General features: G+C 42.5%; 1 long non-coding RNA gene across 1 annotated transcript in view; it reads left to right on the top strand.

The window, feature by feature from the left end:
- The first annotated feature begins 1,516 nt into the window (after nucleotides 1-1,516).
- The window catches only part of LOC121061358, an 18,480-nt gene continuing 12,681 nt past the window's right edge, over nucleotides 1,517-7,315 (top strand). The window contains exons 1-2 of the long non-coding RNA XR_005815058.1: nucleotides 1,517-1,922; nucleotides 5,501-5,576. This is a non-coding gene — a long non-coding RNA (uncharacterized LOC121061358). The remainder of the gene's footprint in view (nucleotides 1,923-5,500; nucleotides 5,577-7,315) is intronic.

Genomic DNA, 7,315 nt, shown 5'->3' with positions numbered 1-7,315 from the left:
TTGAAATGACTTTTAGGACTTAGAACTTTAGTAACATAATGGCTTTTAGCCTAGATACCCTGATACTAAAATGTAACACTTCAAAAAATTAAATATTATTTTTGGACTTATTTGTTATTGTTAGAGCATGTGGTGGTATAGAGTTCATGCTTTGCAATGATCTTCACAGCGATTCAAAGCTTTCTCAATTTCATTATATTTTTATCAATTGCTCCAGCAACTGTGCTCAGAAAGAAGGAGACGTGCTGACCCAGAGACCAGCTGATATCTCTTCCAATTGAGCAGTGACATTTTTGTGCTGGAGAGCACATAAGGTACTGAAGATATAAATCCCATTTGCAAGATTCAGATGTCAGCCTGCACTGTCAGTTAGCCCAGGCTTCAGAAGCCAATTCAAGCTTTCTCAAGAGGAGAGACTATCTTTTGCTTGAATAAAAGGTTCGGTCCCTCTGAAAAAGCAGGAATGTGGTGTCCTTTTGGATACAAGAAGTCAGGACATTCAAAAAGAGAAGTCAATTTTGAAAGTGAAGACATTAAAACCACACAAAACACAGATTGGTCAAAACAAGAGATCAAAATTAATTCACATTTTCAATCTGTGAAGTTATCAGATTGAAAGAATATGCAAATGTAGAAGCACAGTATGAAATAGAATAAATAAAAAACATCTCATCCCTGTTATTGTCCTTTCCACGTATCACCAAGTCTATCACATTTTAATATTCAGCCACACTTAACATTTGTATAGGCTAGGATCATTAAGATGCAGCCGCTGCATTTCAGATCTCTCCAGAGCAGATGAAGCCTCTCCCAAGGAGTCACTGGCTGTGCAGCACTGCCACCCTTCCCAGGAGACAGTCTTCTTTCTACATTCTGGCTTCACAGCACAGGAAAGATTTCTAAAATAAAGAAAACAGAGCTTTTGAGAGCTGGCCAGCCTTTGCCTTCTGCACCACAGACAGGGTGGCACCTAGAGTCACCACTGACCTGAGGCAGAGCAAACATCAGAGTTCCACTTAATGCTAAAACCTTCCCTATAATGTCTATTCAGCCACAACAGGAGAGGGGTTTGAATCTCCTCACGAGTAGGTCTGAGAACAGGATCTCCAGTGCTGGCCACAGCTCACACTGATCCTCAGAGGACGCAACCTGCAGCAGCAGAGCCCCAAGGCCTGCCTGCAGACTTCTCTGTGCACCTTGGCCTACCACACCAGCTGCTCCTCTCTGCCCACCCAGATTCCTGCAGAGACAAAATGACACCTCACGCACGTGAAAAACATTTGTGTTTTTTTCTCTACCATTTCTCCTTGACCAAAAGGAGCATTAAACATGGCGAGAGTCTCCTTTTTCTGATCTACATGGCACCTTCTCTACAACTCACTCTCTACAACTCAGCCTCAAAGGAGGTTGTAGCTGGGTGTGTGTCAGTCTCTTCACCCAGACAACAAACGATAGGACAAGAAGAAATGGCCTCAAGTTGTGCCAGGGGAGGTTTAGGTTGGGTATTAGGAAAAATTTCTTCACTGAAGGGTTGTGAAGCATTGGAACAGGCTGCCCAGGGAAGTGGTTGAGTCACCATCCCTGGAGGTATTCAAAAGACATGTAGATGTGTTGTTTAGTGACACGGTTTAGTCGTAGACTTGGCAGAGCTAGGTTAACAGTTGAGCTTGATGATCTTAGAGGTCTTTTCCAACCTAAATGATTCTGTGACTCTATGATTTCCCTGACCCACAAGCTGAAGTAAAAACAGCAGCCCAGCCATACTAACACTATCCCCCCTGTCACCGCTTAGGCTGGGACAGTTACTGCCTCAGAGCTTCTACTTTCCTCTACATCAGGCCTATCTTCCACCAGGAAAGCTTTGAGATGCAACAAAAGAGGCTTCCATTCCACTGGGTTGATCTCTGCCCCTCTCCTAAAAGGTAAGGACATTCAAAGTTATTTTCTACATATTCTTCAGAGAAGTCAGAGAACGCAATGACACCTTTCTTCCATCCAGACCCTCCTGTGAACCCCTCCCATCTGGATCTAGTAGGTCTAAGTAGCCTGCAGCTGGTGCATACCAGCCTTCGGGCACATGTTGGTCCATGGTGGGCAGCAGAGCCCAGCTCAGTGCCAGCAGCACCAGGACTCACGCAGGTGTTGGAGCCAGCAACAAGTGTTTTGCTGAGCATGACAGGCAGACACAAACAGTGGTGCATTAAATCCACCATCTAACCCAACCTTAAACCGCACAGACAGAGGTCCCTTTCTAGTGCATGGACAGATTTTTGGTGTCTACAGTGACAAGTGATTAGGTAACCAATTAATCCTCTCAAAACAGAGTGTTTCTACTTAGAAGAACTGAGAAAAACATAAAGCTTTTAATAAATAACAGCAAGTCCTCTATGGGAGTCATCACTTAAACTGGTTTGCTGACTTTGCTGGAAGATTGATTTTTTGATTTCTACCACCCTGTTTCCAACAGACATGATTTACACTGGCAGAAGGGTTACTTAAATCAGTTCCTCAGTAGGAACAAACTGTACTGTAAGAACGATTGTTTCTAGAGCTCCCTGCATTATTTGCCATCAGAACAACATTCACCAGAAGCAAAATTCTGAGCACAGACCAAATCCCCTGTTCCACTAATTTCACCACCATGTGGGAGATACTGCAAGACAGTCACCTGTATGTGGTCTCAGACAGCTATAAATTCCTGCGAGTCCACCAGGCTTTCCAAGCCTGACACATCCTGCTTCAGTGCTCCCAAACACTAGTGTTAGCTCATTAGAGCTCTAGCATAGTCTTTCCCTACCCCCTTGCATGCCATGACTGGTAGTCACTGGCTAGATCTAAGCAACCAAGGAGCAGATGCTGAATGTCCCCCTGAGAGGCTGAGGTTTCTGACCAATACATGGGTGAGCAGAACATGGAGCAGCTGGTGAGGTCACTGCTTTGCTACACTTCACAAAGCAGCAGTTGAACCATCTTAACTTACCATGAGGTCTCCTACAATAAAACCAGTCACGAATTTTGGCTTGCCTCAAAATAATGTACTGCAAATTGCTAACGAGCACTTACAACTCAGCTGCCTATGCACTATGGCTGAGATGGCACTTTGAGGACGTAATTTCATCAGTATCTGCAAGACATCTCCACACATGAATCAGAGCACTAACAAAGCATTTTAGAAATCAAATACACAGTTTTTGAATTAATAGAAATGCAAACCTTACAGAACACCCTGACATTTGTCACTGAACTATTTGACCCAATGTCATGCAAATACTTTGGATTTTTCTGCCACCCACAACCTAGGATTTGATTCCTGGCAGAGATTACCGCACTTTTTAAAAATAAACAAACAAACAAACTATTTTTAAAGTGTTATTTTTCCCTCCCTTTATTATTATTATTTTTTTTTATGCTAAACTTACTATGTTATTTATTTTTTCCTTTTTTTTTTTTTTTTTTTTTTTTTTACCTACTGGTCAACTAAGAATTCTTTAAATCTAATAAAATGTTAGATTAAGGAGATCTTTCAGAAGGGATTCTAGCACATCCAGTCCACTGTATCTCTATAGTATCAGATCCATCTCCATATGTCCCTGAAAGTTTTCAAGACTACATTGGACAAAGCTGTCAGCTACCAGATCTCACAGCTTACTCTACCTTGGATACTGGACTAAAGATCTCCTGAGATTCCCTGCAACCTGTATTCTGTAATTCTATGGATTATTTATTTATTTATTTATTTATTTATTTATTTTAATGGTCATTTCTGTGACATCTGAGTGTTTTTACTCATGCGTTAAGCAACATAACTAACATCTGTCACATACTGTGTGTTTTCGTCTCTCTCCCTAGGGAAGAAGTAGGGGAGGGTCTGGTGTTGGTAGAGTGTTTTTCATTTGTTTGTTTGTTTGTTTAGCGTGCATGTTGCTATGTGTTTACAACAGAAAGCACAAGGTCAGAGTAATGCTTCATGGAATTATAGTGGGATGTGTAAAGTTTATAGTTGTCCTCAGAAATAATAAGAGTTCCTCAGACACCCAGGTAAGACTTTTGTCTCTTAGTTTGTGCTACAGGAACACAGCTGGACAAAGTTTTCCTCCTAAATTTCTGTGTCTCAGGCTTAGGAAACCTTTGAAGATGAACACCAAGATCTTGAAACCGATTTGGAATTCAGCAGGGAACCAGTATAGAGAGTAAGGCTATGTGTCTAGTGTGGTCATGGTAATATGTTGCTAGGGAGAGCACTACCATGTTCTGAAGATACATGATTGCAGATGGTTTCATACACAGACGTATTGTATATATCCAAGGATATCTGGGATGAGAAAAGTATTCTAAAATGGAACACCGAACAGTATATGGCAATTTGAAACACTCTTTTACTCAGATGGAAAGAAGGACTTTTTACTCAGAAAGAAGGTCTGTCCAATGGTACTGCATTAAAAAAAAATAAAAAAAAAATCCAAATGATGGACTAAACTGAACAGATAATTCAGAAATGTGTATCTGATGAATGCGGAAAAACTACAAGCATTTCAAAACAGCTTCAGTCTACCATTCTCATCACTTACTGGCTCAAATACAGCTTCAGGCAGCTGTTCTTCATACTGTGCTTGTCTCTTATAGGATTAAGACTGACTAAAACTTCCTTTTCTAACAAAATCTTGTTTTCAGTTGCTTACACATTTGCCAAACTTTATCCATGGGGGATGAAATTTCCCATATCTATGATGAATATTTTGGCAAAACTTCACACAAGGAACTTGGAATGAAATAAGGAAAAATATGTTTTGTTCGTCTTTAAAATATGGGCAATTCTTCTGTGAAAAAAATCTTGCATCCTTTTCCTTAGAGAGATTGTATGAAGACAGCTAAAGGGGTTGTCAGGACAATTTTGTATGTTTGTTTGTTTCTGTGAAAACACATCCATATTCAAGAAAAGCCTCTGAGAAATCGCAATTCATATGTACCCAGTAGATATCATTAGATTTCTAGCTGTGCCTTGTAGTTGTGTCTCACCAGACCATGCATTCACCATCTCCAAATGTCAGAGTTGTAAGTTAAAAAGCCCATAAGGCTCCAACTGGTTTCTTTGGACAGACTGCAAATATGGGAAACAGCAAAGTCTGCGCACACCAAGTCCTGGCAAGATGGATGAAGAAGCTCATTCAAATGCCAAAGGAATATTTGAAGGTGCTAAACTGCCAGCAAACTAGACTGCAGAAATCTTTCTGATTTTTACAAATAGGCAGAGAGGAAGGGAATGGGAGACTCACAGCTTGGGTGGAGCAAAGAAAATGATGGCATGTAATCCTTGATCTCAGATGACTAATTTTGCGTTTGGGTCACTGAGAAAAAGTGGCTTTTCTTTCGATGGATCTTCATTATCAAGCAATCTGGATTGTATCATGCAGCAGTTCTGCCCTTGTTGTTATATACCATTTGCCTATGGTTATAACGTATCTTTGAAGGTTTTGAATACTGGTTTTATGTTTTCTTTCAGACCTTTGGTGAATATGTTGAACCTGACAGAATTCACACCAAACCAGGAAGAATGCTGTCTGAAATACTTTGATGAGGTGAGATATCCACCCTGTTACTTACTCCTGTAGATAACCAGTTCATCAATTGTCAGTTGAGCCATTTTCCATCACCGAGTCACTTTCCATCATCTATCAGCAGTCATGGTCTTCTGGAGAGGTCCCGGATGACTTGCTAATGTGACACCTATCTATAAGAAGGGTTGTAAAGAGAAGCCAGGGAACCACAGGCCTTTCAGCCTGACCTTGGTGCCAGGAAGGGTAATGGAACAGGTCATCTTGAATGCAATCACGCAACATGTGTGGGACAAACAGGGGATCAGGCCCAGACAGAATGAAAGGCAAGTCCTACCTGACCAACCTCATCTCCTTCTATGACCAGGTAACCCACCTGGTGGATGAGGGAAAGGCTGTTGTTGTAGTCTACCTAGACTTCAGGAAAGCCTCTGACACAGCCTCCCATGGTATTCTCCTAGAGAAGCTGTCAGCCCATGGCTTGGTCAGGCACACTCCTTGCTGGGTTAAAAACTTGCTGGACAGCCGGGCCCACAGAGCGGTGTTATGAAATGGTACAAAATGGTATGAATGGTATGAAATCCAGCTGGCAACCGGTCACGAGTGGTGTCTCCCAGGCATCGATTGATGTTGGGGCCCATCCTCTTTAGTATCTTCACTGATGATTTGGATGAGGGAATTGAGTGCACCTTCAGTAAGTCTGCAGATGACACCAAGCTGGGGGAAGTGTCAAGGCCCTGCAGAGGGACCTGGACAGAATGGGTCGATGGGCAGAGGCCAGTGGGATGAGGTTCAACATGGCTAAGTGCCGGGTCCTGCACTTTGGTCACAACAACCCCATGCAGCGCTACAGGCTTGGGGCAAAGTGGCTGGAAAACTGTGCAGAAGAAAAGGCTCTGGGTGTGTTGGTCAATGTTCACCTGTACATGAGCTGGCAGTGTGCCCAGGTGGCCAAGAAGGCCAACAGCATCCTGGCTTGAATCAGGAATAGTGTAGCCAGCAAGACCAGGTAGGTGATCGTCCCCCTGTACTCAGCTCTGGCGAGGCCACACCTCGAGTACTGTGTTCAGTTTTGGGCCTCTCACTTCAAGAAAGACATTGGGGCCCTGGAGCATGTCCAGAGAAGGCTACGAAGCTTCTGAAGGATCTGGACCACAAGTCTTATGAGGAACAGCTGAGGGAACTGGTTTGTTTAGCCTGGAGAAGAGGAGGCTCAGAAAAGACCTTATTGCTCTCTACAGCTACCTGAAAGGAAGGCGTGGGGAGCTGGGGATCAACCTCTTTTCACAGATAACTAGTGATAGGACTAGAGGGAAAGGCCTCAAGTTGTACCAGGGGAAGTTTAGGTTGGAAATCGGGAGACGTTTCTTCTCAGAAAGAGCAGTCAGGCATTGGAACGGGTTGCCCAGGGAGGTGGTGGAGTCACCATCCCTGGGGGTGTTTAAGGAATGGTTGGACTTGGTGCTTAAGGACATCGTTTAGTGGGTGACATTGGCAGTAGGGTGATGGTTGGACCAGATGTTCTTGGAGGTCTTTTCCAACCTTAATGATTCTATGTTTCTATAATTCAATTTGTAATGCGATAGATTAATATTAAATAGGATTCTTTTTATTAGAATATCATAACGTATTAAATAAAACAGGATCCACACCAGGAGAAACACTGAAGTTCTATGGGAAACCTTCATTCTGGCATTTCCCAATAGTTTTTCATTATTATTATCATTACATTTCCCCATGTCTTATTTAGCAGCAATATTGAA

Source organism: Cygnus olor, chromosome Z (assembly GCF_009769625.2).
Source record: "Cygnus olor isolate bCygOlo1 chromosome Z, bCygOlo1.pri.v2, whole genome shotgun sequence".
In the NCBI taxonomy this organism is placed as follows: Eukaryota; Metazoa; Chordata; class Aves; order Anseriformes; family Anatidae; genus Cygnus; species Cygnus olor.
Note: the sequence above shows the minus strand (reverse complement) of the source record. Positions and strands in the feature narration are given on the sequence as shown.